General features: G+C 40.2%; 1 long non-coding RNA gene across 1 annotated transcript; it reads left to right on the top strand.

Moving 5' to 3' along the window:
• Positions 1-1,111: 1,111 nt before the first annotated feature.
• On the top strand, positions 1,112-17,219 carry LOC137498425 (uncharacterized). The gene is made up of 3 exons (XR_011017799.1): positions 1,112-1,332; positions 1,469-1,822; positions 16,734-17,219. It is a non-coding gene; the product is annotated as an uncharacterized lncRNA (long non-coding RNA).
• Positions 17,220-17,925: the final 706 nt, after the last annotated feature.

Genomic DNA, 17,925 nt, shown 5'->3' with positions numbered 1-17,925 from the left:
TACTATAATAAGGGTTATAATTGAATGGATGAATACCATAACGGTATAAGTAGCATTTTGGTCATTCAGGGAAAAAGGCATTTAAACATCTTAACACCCATATAAAGCATGCTATTTGTAGTTATACCACCCATCACTAGAGCGCAGAATATTGCCGTATCACTTGTATCTCCTTGCTGGTGAAAGGAAGGATACATCCTGCCGGAGTTAAAACCTGCACTTAACTCATTTCTTTAAAAATGCCACTTATACCGTTATGGTTTTCATCCATTCAATTAAAGTGATGCCGTTAAACATGAGTTTGTTTGTAAATTATATGTTTAAATACTGTTAAAAATATTGCATTAAATATAAGTTCGTAGATTTACATGACTCATTTATGCGCTACACATGCTCAAAAAGGTATTCTCTATAACTCGACATTTCGATTACTCGAAATAAAATTATCTCCCGAGGTGATTCGAGATATCGAGGCTCCACTGTAGTTGCACGCGGTAAGTATTCAAAGTTGTGTAAAGAGGATTTGGTTGGACGATTTAAGCAGTGACAGTTTGTAATATTTCCAAATGAAGCAACACATTTAGACGTTACTACAAGAATAGTTCGGTAAACGGAAATACATTTGAATTTTAAGAGGGTTTATAAATGTGTATATGCATACACAAAAAATTGTGTCCCGATATAAACATTCTACACTGTCGCACTCCAGTACTGAAAACGAGGGGAAGGGAGTGAATGGGTAGAGCTGAAGGCACAGTGTGTGTATTGCTATACATCCACCGCTATACCTATCTCAATCACAACCGTCTTGTAGCGGGCTGTCTACCTGCAGCAATTCGTTAAGCGAGGAAGTGGGGAGGACGCCATGCTTTGTTTATATCGGGACACCATTTCTGTGCATGCGTATACAAGGAAGCGTATCTTAATATATAATTGGTGGTCGTGCACATTATTTGTCTTAGGCACAGGTTCTTAGTACTTCGTCGGTCGTAATTTGTGCCAAATATGTTTGGGCACTCTTGGTTACTAGGTCAGTTGTCATGTGTTTCTCGGTCATGATTGACTCATTATCGCTTATGAGTACAAATTCCTTATCTCGACAAGTAAGTTGGAGATTACGAGGCGGCCCTAGGAGCAGAGAACTCACTGGAACTGGGAATGTTGACGCAGTACCAGGGGAATGAGCTACGGACGACAGCAGTACATCAAGACCTCGTGCTGAACGAGATCCATGGGAGGAAATCCATGAGACCCAATCATTTGGTCTTGCTGGTTAACAACTACTAGGAGAATACAAAGAAGAGATCATTTTCAAGTTTAAAATACGACTGTGTTAGTTTTATTATTATTATTATTATTATTATTATTATTATTATTATTATTATTATTATTATTATTATTATAGATCAGTTAAATTCTTTTATGGCAGCGTAATTGCATGCTCCTATTAATTTTCTATAATTTTCAGGGGTATCAGGCAAGGCCCAGTCAACAGAATGCCAGATTTCCAGCATATGTACGTGACCTGACATAGAAGTATAATGCTTCACAACAGTTATTATTCTCAACATTTGAGGGACCTGCATTTATGGAAAATTGTAAATTATTATTATCATTATTCATTGTAAAGTAAAGAAAGTACTTTTGAATCAATTAATTTCAATTGACGCCTAATGACAGGTAAGTAGATTAAAGAATGTGTACAGTATGGATTTCAACGAGAGAGTGATATACTTTTTTTCCAGCACAGAAGGAGAGGAGGAGGGATTTTCGCTACAAAGAGCCAGCAGCAACACCATCCACTTACACATTTCTGGCTTAGGTGAGTGTTTATTTACTCTTATAGTCTGATTTTAGGTTTTTTTTTTTTTTATCTCGGAACGAGTAAATATCCATGAGAAAATGCTATATCAGTGTACTAAATTTTAAAAATTGTGAATCCCCGTAACCAAATTCCACGAGCCGTCGCTGCAAACCAGGCAGGTTGACATAGGCACTTAGGCAGACTCCCCCCTGACCTCGAACTGCACAGGAAGGGCGACCAAATATTCGGTTGTCCTAAGACAGCGTGGGCCATGGACATGAACGTTTGAGTCTTCTTCTCTTTTCTTTTTTAACGTCGCATTAACGAATTTATAGGCTTACGGGGACAGTAGGTTAGAAAAGGGATAGGACTGGGAAGGTACCGGACGTGGTCTAAATTAAGGTACAGCCCTAGCATTTGCATTAGGCTGGACAAAGCGGAGGCGGGACAGGTTTTTCTCCGGGTGGTCCAGTTTTCCCTGTCGTCTTTCATTCCAGCGACACTCTCCCATATCAATCAATTTCATCTGTCAGTCATTAATCATTGCCCCAGGTGTGCAACAGGCTTCGGCAGCCAGCACGATTTGTATCCTCGCCGCTAGAAGGGGGCCTCATTCATTCGATTGTCCCGGTCAAACGACTGGAAACAAGCTGGGGATTTTCGTAAAGTTTAACAATAGATTACACATATTAGACACACGCTGATAATATTAAACTGGTCGCTCTTCTAAAAACAGAGTAAAACAAGGTAAGAAACGTATACTGTATAAAATAACCGAGAATAAAAATAAATTTAGCATGAGACGGAATGAAATAACAAAACAAGAAAGGAGAGAATTCATGCATTTACACTCAACTTGATCCGTCTAATCATCGCTGCAGTCATTTCTTTTCAAAATAATTTCAATTCAGTTATGGTGTCCCTGAGATCATTGAGCAACGAATTCCATGTTGAAATTGTACTAACGACTAAAGAATTATTGTACAGGGTGGATTTTATTCTTTTGGTAAGTGCGGGTCTGCTTGTATATTATTTTGTGGAGTAGAAGAAAAGAATGATAGCTACGACGATGGTTTAGTTTAAGCCAGTTTAGCTCATGAAATACAGGAGTATAATGAACATTCCAAAATGTCATCAAAAAGCGGACCCAAACATTTTGAGCTCTCCAAAGTCTATTAGAGAGGGCGCCACTTAGTCTGCTGTACCCGACGGAACCATTTAAACAGAGGCATTATCACTTCTTTGAACTAACAGTTTTCTGACCTTGAGAGGAAGTAATTCTCTCATTCTTTTAAGTGAGCGAAGGGGAAACAATACTCGTTGACATATAACTGCTACGCCTTCTGTTCAGTCAAGGTTTTTTCCCAGTAAAGTAAACTCGTATTCTCATCCCGAGGCACACCCCCCATGGAGGTGAGCTGCATGTACAATTTCAACCACATACCAGCCCTCTAGCCATTCTTAAGTTTCTGGCAGTACCGGGAATCGAACCCGGGCCCCCGAGGACGGCAGCTAACAACATTAACCGTTACGCTACGGAAGCGGACTTTTTCCGGTAATAACGTCCTTAACATTCAACATAACAAATTTACTTTAAAAAATAAGAATTTTAGATTTTTTGCTAGTGGTTTTACGTCGCACCGACACAGACAGGTCTTATGGCAACGATGGGATAGGAAAGGCCTAGGAGTTGGAAGGAAGCGGCCGTGGCCTTAATTAAGATACCGCCCCAGCATTTGTCTGGTGTGAAAATGGGAAACCACGGAATAACATCTTCAGGGCTCCCGACAGTGGGATTCGAACCCACTATCTCCCGGATGCAAGCTCACAGCCGCGCTCCTCTAACCGCACGGCCAACTCGCCCGGTAATTTTAGATTTTGATGAGATACGTGGATTGTATGTTCTTAATGGTTTTCATAAATTTGGCACCATCACTCAACTAGTTACACTCCAGATCAAGTCATTCATTTATAAAAGGTTTTGCTTTGGCCTTTTATTTAGCGTCATATAAATACGAACAATGGAATACATCAATTATATTATAAGAGTTAAAATACCTATTTGAATGGTTACAATCCTAAAAGTTTATGACACTTTTTATCTTCAGATTTTGACACATCTGTTGATCATGATTCATATATACTTAAAAAGTCTGAAATAAAAAAAAAATCTTCAGAGCATTTTTACATAACCTTTAGTAAAGGATATAAACGACCGATTCGTTTTGTAAAAAAATATTTTGTGTTTAGTCTCCGCAACGTCCTACTGCGTCCCGATTAGTTATCGCGCATTCATGTTTATAAATGAAAATTAATTATTTTTAAATATTTAGCGGTGATAAAACATTAGGTTTCATCATTTATAATTTTTCTTAAAGTAACTGCATTTGTAAAACTCTTGCTTGAGTTAGCCGATTGACAAAAGGCTAATCCTTGGCTCAGAAACACAAAGAGAAAATCCAGCCCGAGTACAGATTCAAAGGCACAGAAATTTAGGAAAATCCCAACAGATGTGGGGTACCCTTTTCCTAGCCGGCGTAATCGTATCGGCAGGGCCAGATTTTTTCGTGTTAATTTTTCAGAAATTTCGTGAAAAAATGTATCATATCGTGTTTTGTGGTCAAAAACGGAAGAAATTGCGTTAAAATTTCGTAATAATTTTTAATGCCATACATTTATTCACAATGTTATTAAATCAATTAATGAGTTTTACAACACATGGCATTTGCAACTTTTATGGGAAAATAAAGGTCAAAAATGGTCAATAATAAATTGTACCTTCTCAAAATCAACCTCACTCGGTTCTATTTGTACCTTAAAAATGCGCAGCGTAAAACAAAGTCATAGACAAAACCATCTGTCTCTCATTAATGTTCTTTCATCAAACATCAGCATACAACATGTGACAACATTTTGATCCTTCATACTTCTCATATCTGACACAGACGTAACGGAATTTAGTCCCACAGGAGTTCTTTAACGTGCCAGTAAATCTACCGATACGAGGCTGACGTATTTGAGCACCTTCATATACCACCGGACTGAGCCAGGATCGAACCTGCTAAGTTGGGGTCAGAAGACAAGGAAGAGGTTATTTAAACGAATAACCTCTGCGGGACTAAATTCCGGCACCTCGGTGTATCCGAAAACCGTAACAGTATTTAGTGGGACGTAAAACAATTATTATTATTATTATTATTATTATTATTATTATTATTATTATTATTATTATTATTATTATTATTATTATTATTATTATTATTATTATTATTATTAACCTCTTCCTTTTAATGCTTCCAGTATATCAATCACTTTGATCGAAGATGTATCATTATTCATTACCAACTAATACACCCTCAGCTAATTTGCATAACTATACACAACCTAAAAAAAGTCACATTGTCCACGAACATTTGCAAAACTGGCTAATTTACTGAAAATTGATTTAGGTCTATCAAAATTATTCATCCTGACCTTGGGAAGCAATTTTTTGGTTCAAAAATAAAATATAATGTTTGAAATATTTCAATATTATGTTCATCATTCAATAGCGTGGATTTTAGTTGTTTACGTGTTAATTCAGCACATATTTATAATGAATTCTGGACTGAAGCTCGATTCCTAGAATCAACACCTTCAATTAATGTATTAATTTTATCATCAAACTGGCCATACTGTATTAGTTCACATTTGCTTTTTAAAGATTCACTTCGTGAAATTAATAAATGTGCTACAGGTTACTTAGTTGTCTGAAATTCTAATATACAGTACCGGTAGATTTTGTATTCAAGTTGCAATTCAAAGCAAAGAAGGAAGCCTGGATTTTCAGAATTTTACATTTGCCTCAATTAGAAAAATATTCTTCAATAAGGAGATGACCCTGAAGTGACAGTAGATAGTAGACTGTACCGATTGAAAAATTCTACAATTGATTTAAAATACTCAAACAGGTATACCACGTAATTAAACCAACGTGACCATCTTGTCATAACAAGAATAGGAAACAACTTTGGTTGTGAGAACAGGATAGTTTCCTGCAACAAATCTTTTATACTGTGATTTGATTTTCCTTGCGTTTCTAAAAACATGTTTTAGACGTGAAATAACACAGTTTAGATGTTTCAGATTTCTCTGCCATATTTCTCCTAAGAGATGAAATTTATGACACTAACATGTGAATCCAATCAAATGGTCTCCTATTAGTATTTTAAACGTTTTAACACTTTTCAAGTTGTTAGCAGCGCTGTCTGCACAAATTTAGTAGCGTAGCCAGAATAGGCCGATGGGAGGGGTTATAGGCACAAAATGATGATTAAAAAAATCAAGGTGCTTGTGCGTGTGGGATGTGCGCATGCAAGACTTGTCATTATAACGACACTGATACAAGTGAACTTATGTATATTGATATTCGGATTGCAGTACACTAAAAATACTTACATTAAAATACAGATCGAGAACAATACGTTCAAGGTCAACAGTTGTACAGTTGTTCAGTTTGCAATCTAAAATCAAACTTTCGAGGCTTCCTAGAAAATAGATTCAGCAGATCGGTTTGTTCTACAATTATGTCTCTGAATGTTTATTGTTTATTGCCAGTTTATGTTTTTCTTTTTTGTAAAATTTCCATGGGGGGTTCTAAACACCAGCACCAACCCTACCCTCACCCCCCTTCACTACACCCCTTTACAAATTGCTTTTACATTTGAATAATTGATAATTAAATCATTAATTGTTTTTACTACGGTACCACTTGGCTCTTTGTGGTGGTATTTGCTGCTTCTAGAAATGAACACGAACCAAGATAAAGTTTCTGAACTGATTTCGCTTACATAGTTCCAGTAAGTACCGCAAATGCACAGTTACCATCAGAAGCGGTCGTTTCATCACAAAATATTTTGACTGATTTGTCTGTAAGACCTTTAACATATTGGTCCTAGTTTCCACGGCACATTTTGGTACATATTCCTACCTCAACCAGCCTGCACATCCCTGTGCACATTTCCTCATCCACTCCCTCACTGCAGGATGGTCCACTTTTTCTAGCGGGATATTTGCCTAAAATAATAATTCATCGTATTATTATTTCCATCCTGTATTTCCTTTTAATTAATTTTAAAATGACCTTTATTAATTAGGGGTGACGTAGCCAGAAAAATATTCGATGGGTGGGGGTGTTCAACTTTAACTATGCTCGTTGCTGTCACCTTTGACCATATTAATGAGACATGCGGCGTTAATATAACTTAGCGCTAACAGTGGTACGATTAGGAAGTGTCTCGTTCCCGCCAACCTGAAGAGATGCTATTATCTTAACGGAGCTATTTTTGCTATAGCTTTTTACACTTTTGTAGCAAAGTGGAGTTCTACGCCACTGTTAAATAACATTATTGACATATAAAATGCAGCATACCTTCAGAAAAATTTCCGTTGTGTCCACTGCGAACTCGTACTTTTCTTCTTTCGCTTTTTTCTGTGCGTGAAGACTTTCTTCAATATTTCACGGTCTTTTCGGAGCACAGTTCTGTGCACTCGTTAGCTGAACAGGTTAATAATAATAATAATAATAATAATAATAATAATAATAATAATAATAATAATAATAATAATAATAATAATAATAATAATAATAATAATTGTACCAGGCGGTACACCTCCACGCCGCTAATTTAAAATTTGCGCCAGTTGAAACTCCTCTGCTGGAGGAAGTCTGAACTTTATTTACACTATTAATTTTCTAGTTTCTCAGAAGATGTCACTACCTGGAAATTTTTGAGTTTGTGAACTGTGTCATTTTCGACGTACTTTTGTTTTGCTTGTATTAAGAAGTGTGAACTTTCTCTTCTAGAGAACACTACTGAAGATCAACTATAGTGCACCCTAGTGCGGAGTCAAAGAACTATTTTTTTGGAGAAGTTCTTATTTCAGAAGTTTGTTTCTTGTTAAATTTCTTTCTGTTATTGTTTAAGTTGGCTGTATACCCCTCTTTTTCCCCTTGTTTTGGATTTATCCAATCCCGAATTTCTTTGAGTTATTTCCGACCAATCCGATGTATCTTCCCCCAACTTGGATATGTTTCTGTACCCTAGCCAATAAAGATTTGCGGGAGGGTGTTTTCATTCCCCTAACGCCTCGAACCTTCTGCGAGAGGATATAAACTGCTGATTTTAGGGTCTCCGGGCCACTTCTGTTCCATCTTTCAGTGTATTAAGTACATAGCAGGAGGCGGGAAGCGCCTCTTTCCTCGGCAGCGGTCAACAACAAGGTAATGGCCGATTAATAAATTCTTTCTTTGCTAGCTCAGCAGTTTAAATTTCGGGGCGGGTTCGAAGCGTTCCACTATGTAACCTTTTCCTAAAATGTAACTACTCTTTTCATCTATTCTCTTGTAAAGCTACATACTGGGATAGAGAGTGCTAACCCTCTCGAGCTCCCACTCATATTGTTTTGAGGCGAACTTATTTTTCTCAAACCTATTCTTCGTTAATGTAAAACAAATTGTTCTCTTCTTAAGTCACCTCTTTAGTATGGGATTAGCCCTTGTATTAACGGCCTAGCGCCAAGTAGGTCTTAATCAAAGTGTATTAGGAGTGCAAGTTCGCCTCCTCTCAAATTGTTATTTTAGAGGTCATTTAATTAACCTTCTTTTCGTTTAATAGACCTCAGTAGATTGGGTATTTTACCCCTGTGTTTATGTCCGTTGAGGACAGCTTGAAGGTGGAGTTTGGTGTGGCCTGGGAGAGGCTTAAATTTGAGAGCGAGTGGCTCTTTTGAAAATCGAGTGTTGTATGCCTCTAGGAGGCTTTTCAGTGTAATTTGGAGCAAGGGCTCCTAGGTATGAATGGGGTTTTCTGCCCCTCTGTTAAAACTTGTGTTTGGGGTAAAACTGAGCTGATTGCCCAAGTATTGTAAAGACAGGGCACGAAGCCCAAATCCTGTAAAATTGTAACTACCCTTTGTACTTGCTACTTTGTACCTGCCATGCTTGTTATTTCCTTGTTTTTGAAAAGAAAATATAACCTTGTTAAATTTTAATTTCACGTTATTTTGTAGCCTGAGACCTATTCACCACCCCGCACCTTCTTTCACCTCTAACTACCACGGAAAACTCCGTAACAAGTGGTAGCAGAGCGTGGTTGAATGGGTCTCAATTTAGCCCCTTTTGACGGCTAAACATTGTTTTGATCCGAACTCTAAACATTTTCTCAGTTGCTGGAATTTTTTGACTTTTTCAAAATTGTTCTGTCATCATGCCCGGCCCTCGCGATGTTCTCCATCTTAACTATTTGCGCAAGGAGGAGTTGATCTATGAATTAACTATCAGAAATGTGCAATCTGGAGGCACGGTTGCAGTAGACACTAACAAGCTTAGAGAGTCCCTTGATTTGCCCATTTCCATCCCCAATTTGGGAGAGAAAGAAATTGACGACTCTCTTTCCACGATCACTGAGAATATTACTGGGCTAGCTTCTGTAGTTAGTTTTTTTGATGAAAATGATCCGTCTCCTAATCAAATTAAGCGTGTGCAAGGCAGGCTATATCATTTTTCGAATAGGGTTAACGATCTGTTGTCTCTAAAACTGAATGACGTTCAGAGGAAGGAAGCTAGTACGCTCCTGGAAAATATTTCCGAATTATCTAGTAAGGTCACTCAATTGTTAACTGGGGAAGTTCCTCCCAAATCTGATCAGCCCACCATAGAGAATGTAGGTAGCGAGGAAGAACCTGCTAAGGGAGAAGTAAATAGGAAAACCATCGTTGCTCAAACTATCTCTGCCCCATTGGACAACGAGTCTGAACGCCGTGCATCGTTGAGTAACATCCGTTCTGAATTAACTTCTTTGCCATTGAAACCTTTACCTACTATGTCACCTGGGTTCAGCAGCTTGCCTCATCCATTGGCAATGTTGCTTAGAGGTATTTCTAAGTTTTCCGTTAATACTACCAGTGACGTAATTTCATTTTTAAGATTTTTAGTTGAATTTCAGGATCACGCCCTTGTGTTTTCTCTTTCCCCTTGTCAGATTTTGCAAATCATCTATCCCTATGCAATAGGTATTCTCTCAGACAAAATAGTTAGAGCCATTGCCGAGCAATCATCAATTGAAGACTTCCACGCCCACTTGCTAGCTAACTTCATCCCGGCTAGGGCAAGATCCTCCCTTATTCAGAAGTACTATTATCGTGTACAGCGTTTCGATGAAAACTTCTCAGACTTCATGCAAGACATTAAGTTTTATACTAGGGTGTTTGCTCTTCACTTTCCGGAGGACCAGATTGTACAAGCTATTGTGGAAGGGATCTCACCATCCTATAGGTCATATTTGTGTTTCGCGGCGTGCCCGCAAAACTTCTCTGAACTGGAAGCATTGGCCGTCTCAGCGGAAGGAGTTAGGTACGCCGATTCCTTGCGTGTGGCAAAAGAACCCCCTCCTTCGTTTAGTAATACTCGGCCTCCACCTCGCCGATCAGTCACCCCTCGTAAATGTTATGCGTGTGGGTCGCCTGACCATCTGCGCAATAAGTGTCCACTGATCAAGTCAAGTGGGACAAGGAATGGAGCTGGTTCATCACAAGGCTGTTTTAAATGTGGGGCTTTCTCACATATCGCCAAGAATTGCCCAAACTCAAATAGCACCCCCTCCTGCTCAACTTCGGGCGCAAATTCCACCTATGCCAATAATAAAAAGTGACTAGTGGCTTCGGCTGAGTCGACTAATCCATCATCCCGAGACTCAGCCCCTGGTAAACAGGTTGTAAATTCAGGGAACGAGCAATTTTCAAATTCATCTTTTGAAGGTCCCAAAGAGTGTCTTAGGATTGCGGCGGATTCCCCCGCACCGGTCCCCTTTCTCAAAATTGAGTTAAATAACGAGCCTATAACAGCTCTCTTAGATTCAGGTAGTGTTTGTTCTATTATTTCGGCTGATTGGTATTCAAAATTGAAATCTGTTTGTAAGCTTCCTAACTATTGTTTGGCGGCGATCCAATACGTTTCGGCTAATTCCTCTCCATTAGAAATTCTCGGTTCCTTATATGTCAAAATTCGTATTTTTAAATTCACATGGAAAATCAAACTGTTTGTGGCCAAGCACCTGTCTTGCCCCATTATATTGGGAGCTGACTTTATTTCTCACACTGGTCTTGTGCTCGATCTTCAGAGTAGGTCTTGCACTTTCAAATTTGCCTCTAATTGTAATATCCCTCTATTAAAGTGTAATTCTGCATCATGTTCTTCTATTTCGCCTACCCAGGATGAGATGTTGTTAGACCTTAGACATCTACCTGAGGAGCAGGCTGATAGTATTCGCAAATTGTGTCAGTCGTTTCCCGAGGTGTTCTCTGATACTCTTGGTGTTACTGACCTGATCGAATACAAAATTGAGGTCACGGATTCGATTCCTGTCCGTTTTCCACCGTATAGGCTATCTCCACCTAAAATGAAGGCTCTAAAAGAAATTATCGATCAGATGTTGAAGGATGGTATTATTAGGCCCTCTAAGTCGGCGTATTCATCGCCTATTTTTCTAGTCCCGAAACCCCAAGGAGGCTTCAGGCCTGTCATTGATTACAGGGCTCTCAATCGGAAGGTGGTGTTGCAATCTGTGCCCCTTCCTGACCTTCATTCTTGTTTTTCATGGTTTCGTAAGGCCAAGTTCTTCACCATCCTGGACTTGAATCAGGCCTATAATCAAATTCCCCTTGCCGAAGAGTCTAAACACCTTACAGCGTTTGCCACGGACTGGAATTTATACGAATACAACCGCGTGCCTTTCGGGCTCCCCACGGGGGCAGCTGTGCTCACTAGGCTACTAGATAGGGTCTTCTCCGACATCAAATTTGAGTACTTATATCACTACTTGGATGATGTCGTCGTATTTTCAGAGTCTTTTGAAGAACATCTAGATCATCTGCGAGAAGTTCTCGATCGCCTTCGTAAGGCTGGGTTAACTGTCAAGTTGTCCAAGGTTGCCTTTGCTAAGCCCTCTATGTCATTCCTAGGGCATATTGTGTCACCTGATGGTGTAGCAGTTGATCATTCCAGAACACAGGCCATCCGTGATTTTAAACCTCCCAAGGACATTAAAGGTATCGCCAGGTTCATTGGTATGGTGAATTTCTTCAGGAAGTTTATTCCTAACTTCGCTAATAGAGCGGCGCCCTTAAACCTTCTTCGTAGGAAAGGCATCAAATTCGAGTGGGGACCTTCTCAACAAGCCGCTTTTGAAGACCTTAAATTAGCACTTTGTAATGCCCCTGTACTTGCTATGCCGGATTTCTCGAAGAAATTCATCGTCCAAACCGACGCGTCGTCGTCAGCAATAGCTGCAGTCCTTCTTCAAGAGACTGAACTAGGGAGGCGACCCATCGCCTATGCGTCTAGGACATTGTCGGCTCAAGAAGCCAAGTACTCCATCTATGAGCTCGAAGGTTTGGCGGTCTTATTCGCCTTAGAAAAGTTCCGTCTCTATCTGGAACACGTCAAATTCGACCTGGAGACAGATAATCAAGCATTAAGCTGGGTCTTAGGTAGACCGCGTCGTACTGGTCGTATAGCCCGTTGGGCCATCCGTATTTCTGCCTTCCAATTTGATGTTAGACATATCAGAGGTACCGAAAATGTTGTGGCTGATGGACTCAGCCGTATGTTTTCTAACGACGTCGAGACCCACGAACCGGTCGACAGTTCATCATCTTCCGAGTCCATACTATCTGAGGTTAATGCCATCCTAACAGATGCTCCCATGCTCTTTAGGGATATCGAAAAATACCAACGTGAAGATCCGACGCTGGCTCCGATTATGGAAACCCTTTCTTCTGGGGAACATGTTGTCCCTTATGTTTTGAGGAATGGTGTTTTATGTTGCCCTTCGAGGCATGACAAGATGATGAAAGTTGTCGTTCCAGCTGTTCTTGTGCCTATGATCTTCAAGTACTATCATGAGACCCCATTAGGGGGGCATCTTGGAATCTTTAAAACCCGTGAAAAGATTCGAGAAATGTTCATCTGGAAAGGTATGGACGGTGAAATCCGTGAACTAGTGAAGGCGTGTAAATCCTGTTTGATTAGTAAACCAACCATGTCCACCAAGGTAGGCCTTTTGTCTTCCCATCAAGCGTCGCGCCCCATGGAACGCCTGTATATGGATTATGTAGGACCCTTCCCCCAGTCAAAGGGTAATGCTAACAAGTTCATCTTTGTGTGTATAGATGGTTTTACCAGATTTTCTTGGTTATTTCCGACTAAGCTGGCTACCGCTCAGTCTACCATTACTTGCTTAAATTCTATTTTTGCCTCTTTTGGTCCGTGCCAATATATTGTATCTGATAATGCTAAGGCGTTCACATCAAATCTTTTTCGTAAATTCTGTTTTGACTTGTCCATCTCTCATGTAACTACTTCTGCTTATTACCCTCAACCATCTCTGGCTGAACGGGTTAACCGTAATCTCAGGTCCGCACTTATTGCCTATCATCATGAAGATCCTTCCAGGTGGGACACGTCCCTGCATTGGATAGCTTTTGCTTTGAATTCGGCGGTTCATGAATCTCACAAGTTTACTCCAGCTTCTTTGATGTTCAAGTTTGTTCCCAACTCGCCGCTCTCTAACCTCTGGTCTCTGAATGACATTCTACCCGAGACAATAGATCCGGACAACATTAAAGATCTTTGGAAGAAGGCTAAAGCCAATCTTAAAGTGTCTCATGAAAAGGTTAGGGAAAGGTATGATCGTGGACGGAGACCCACCCCTTTGAAGGTAGGTGACCAGGTTATGGTCAAAAATTTTGTTCCCGCGGGCAAGCTTGCCCCCAGATTTCATGGGCCTTGTATCATTCTCGATTTTCTTACGCCGGTTACGTTGTTATTAAGCAATCCAGCCACCGAGAGGATATTTAGGGTTCACCTGTCCCAGGTGAAACCGGTGTAATGTCTGTGTTAACTTGCTTCATATCATTTTGAAAGGAATATGAAGGTTATATTTTTTTTTTTGAGTTTTCACTTTTAAGGCATTCTGCCCCTTCTAGAATATTTTGTTTCATATTTAAGCATTTTTTTGTAAACCTCCCCCGATTTGTTAAACTGCCATCCTATCCTTGCCACGGCCATTACCGCGCTCCCGTCTCCTGCTCCACGACACACAGTGGCTGGCTTAGATGAAATGCCATGGATATCTGCACGCCGCTGACCCCTCAATCTCTCTACAAGCCTGTGCCCTCAAAAAACATGATGTCCAACAAAATTCTGCCGCCTAGTTTTAATGTTTCAGTGCCCCCGCAGCCGCGCGGCGCTGTGCCGCGATTGGGTTTGAGGACGGGCCCCCTCAACCCCAGCGAGGACGACATGTGCACGGCGAGCCGGAGCTCTCCTCCCGGCCAAGGCTGATGTGCGGCGCACGACCTGCTACTGGCCCGCAGCCTGTATATGTTCACCGCGGGCGCGGCGTGTTTCAACACCTCTGCTCCCCTCATAGTGCGGGCGAGCGGTATCTCAGGGTACTTGAGGGGTCCGAGCGGCCTCCTTTGGACGCAAGCTGTAACGGCCGGTCTGGCCATCCAACTTAGCCTACATCAACTACATGGACATTCCTGTTCAACCTTAATACCGTTTCATGGGAATTCAACAGCAATATTTGGTGGACATTGCAAAATTTTTCTTCACTTTTAAGTATTAAAAGTTTATCTTCAGAATTCAACTACTACAAACAGAAAGACTTTACTTCACCTGCAACAACAAATTTTGAAACTGAAACAAACCAAATTAAGAAAATCTCATAAATGCTTCTGCAATCTATCTTCATATTCACATCATAACTTGGAACTTGTTTCAAACTGACTTCATGTGTCACCCCTGGAGGAACTTTTGGGGGGGGAGGTCTGTACCAGGCGGTACACCTCCACGCCGCTAATTTAAAATTTGCGCCAGTTGAAACTCCTCTGCTGGAGGAAGTCTGAACTTTATTTACACTATTAATTTTCTAGTTTCTCAGAAGATGTCACTACCTGGAAATTTTTGAGTTTGTGAACTGTGTCATTTTCGACGTACTTTTGTTTCGCTTGTATTAAGAAGTGTGAACTTTCTCTTCTAGAGAACACTACTGAAGATCAACTATAGTGCACCCTAGTGCGGAGTCAAAGAACTATTTTTTTGGAGAAGTTCTTATTTCAGAAGTTTGTTTCTTGTTAAATTTCTTTCTGTTATTGTTTAAGTTGGCTGTATACCCCTCCTTTCCCCCTTGTTTTGGATTTATCCAATCCCGAATTTCTTTGAGTTATTTCCGACCAATCCGATGTATCTTCCCCCAACTTGGATATGTTTCTGTACCCTAGCCAATAAAGAATTTGCGGGAGGGTGTTTTCATTCCCCTAACGCCTCGAACCTTCTGCGAGAGGATATAAACTGCTGATTTTAGGGTCTCCGGGCCACTTCTGTTCCATCTTTCAGTGTATTAAGTGCATAGCAGGAGGCGGGAAGCGCCTCTTTCCTCGGCAGCGGTCAACAACAAGGTAATGGCCGATTAATAAATTCTTTCTTTGTTAGCTCAGCAGTTTAACTTTCGGGGCGGGTTCGAAGCGTTCCACTATCTAACCTTTTCCTAAAATGTAACTACTCTTTTCATCTATTCTCTTGTAAAGCTACATATTGGGATAGAGAGTGCTAACCCTCTCGAGCTCCCACTCATATTGTTTTAAGGTGAACTTATTTTTCTCAACCTATTCTTCGTTAATGTAAAACAAATTGTTCTCTTCTTAAGTCACCTCTTTAGTATGGGATTAGCCCTTGTATTAACGGCCTAGCGCCAAGTAGGTCTTAATCAAAGTGTATTAGGAGTGCAAGTTCGCCTCCTCTCAAATTGTTATTTTAGAGGTCATTTAATTAACATTCTTTTCGTTTAATAGACCTCAGTAGATTGGGTATTTTACCCCTGTGTTTATGTCCGTTGAGGACAGCTTGAAGGTGGAGTTTGGCGTGGCCTGGGAGAGGCTTAAATTTGAGAGCGAGTGGCTCTTTTGAAAATTGATTGTTGTATGCCTCGAGGAGGCTTTTCAGTGTAATTTGGAGAAAGGGCTCCTAGGTATGAATGGGGTTTTCTGCCCCTCTGTTAAAACTTGTGTTTGGGGTAAAACTGAGCTGATTGCCCAAGTATTGTAAAGACAGGGCACGAAGCCCAAATCCTGTAAAAATTGTAACTACCTTATTTGACTTGCTACTTTGTACCTGCCATGCTTGTTATTTCCTTGTTTTTTGAAAAGAAAATATAACCGTGTTCAATTTTACATTAACTTTGATTCCGTAGTTTGAGACCCATTCACGCCCGCACCTTCTTTCATGCATAACTACCACTAAAACTCGGTAACAATAATAATAATAATAATAATGTTATTTGCTTTACGTCGCATTAACTACTTTAGCGGGTTTTGGAGACGCCGAGGTGCCGGAAGTTAGTCCCGCAGGAGTACTTTTACGTGCCAGTAAATCTACCAACACGAGGCTGACGTATTTGAGCACCTTCAAATACCACCGGACTGAGCCAGGATTGAACCTGCCAAGTTGGGGTGAGAAGGCCAGTGGTCTCAACCGTCTGAGCCACTCAGCCCAGCTTGAATACGATTTAAATGCCCTTACTTTGTATGTGTTTTTCACATGAATCGCGCCTTTTCCACTCAACTCTTGTATTACAATGTTTACACCTTAAATATACAGTATTAAGTTGTACCATTTGCCACGAAACCGTGTTTCTTGAATTAGTTAGCCCGAAAGGCAACACTAACTTCTCGATTTGTTCCCACCTCGGCCAGAAAGACGTGAGCATACCGAGCAGACTGAAGCAGGCCTACCTGAAGAAGTTCTCAACTTCTCAAAAATGTATAAATACACCTCAGTTACTGTTTTCTTGGAAATTTTATTTAACCTCTTTCTCATGCATTGCAGAGCTGGACGGTCGCCCTGGGTACACCCACTGCCTTCGTGATCTCCAGGCCGCACTGCAGCGAGCGCGGGAAAGCAATCAGCTGATCGCTATGGAGGAAGTTTAGCACGTGATTCACTTGAGTTACATGAGAAGTTTTCGCTGGTTTATTGAAATTTTAAGTTGGCCGCAGGTTTGCTCATATACATATATGAGACTGAGTCGTCATAGACTGCATTATTAAGTGAAAAGTCCTTAATTGGTGAAGAAAACTTATGTGTGAGCATGTATTCTTGTGAGGTTATAGGTTAAGAAGATCGATCTTCGGTGTTTTAATTGTATAGTTTATTTGTCTAATGTTATATTCATGGTGTAAAATTAATTGAGTTAGTGCATTCAGTGTTTTATTATCAACCACGATGTGTATATAATTGAATTAAGATGGTCAGTGAGAGAAATCACCATGTCGAAGAGTTGCTGTATGCCTGGCTGCAAAGCCAATAATAAATGAGGAGAGTACACTCCAGTATTTGTGTTTCCTTCTGATGAAAAAAGAGTTACATTTCGGAAGAAGGCTATTCCTACGGAGAATTTAATAGTTGTGTGTATCAACCACTTTCCTGAAGACCAAATCCTGAGGGAGTGTCTCGTCCAGGTGGTGAGTTAAATTTCCTTGTTATGTCACAATCATGGGTATCGTTAGGTATATTTTATGTAATCAGACTTACGGTTTATCTGAATTCGGTGTACTTGAAAATTAAAGTCCAATTTATGTATTTTCGAAATGTATGGTGGAATACGACTGCTGAGATTTCTCCTATCAAACTTCATATCATAAGCAATGGTAAAGGGTTATTCCATGAAAACTGAATATGAAAATAATTGTATAGGCGATATTTGCTGTCTCAGAATCTACAATTTTTAACAATAACTTAATTTCATGACAGTGACAGTAAATGTTTTGTTATTGTTGGAGGTTAGCTTAGTCGTAATCTCTCTTGTAGGTAACTTACTGAATTCGTGGTACCACGCAAAAGACTGGAACCGAACAGCGATGCAGTAGCGTCTATATTCCGTAACTTACCAAACTATCTATCGTCAGATGCTTGTGTGCCTCGTAGTGATTCGGAGGACATAAAGGGAAAGCATACGTACCGAGAAAATAAGAAACATTCTGAGCTGTTGTTAAAGGATAATATTTAATAGGTAGATGAT

Source organism: Anabrus simplex, chromosome 2 (genome assembly GCF_040414725.1).
Source record: "Anabrus simplex isolate iqAnaSimp1 chromosome 2, ASM4041472v1, whole genome shotgun sequence".
In the NCBI taxonomy this organism is placed as follows: domain Eukaryota; kingdom Metazoa; phylum Arthropoda; class Insecta; order Orthoptera; family Tettigoniidae; genus Anabrus; species Anabrus simplex.
Note: the sequence above shows the minus strand (reverse complement) of the source record. Positions and strands in the feature narration are given on the sequence as shown.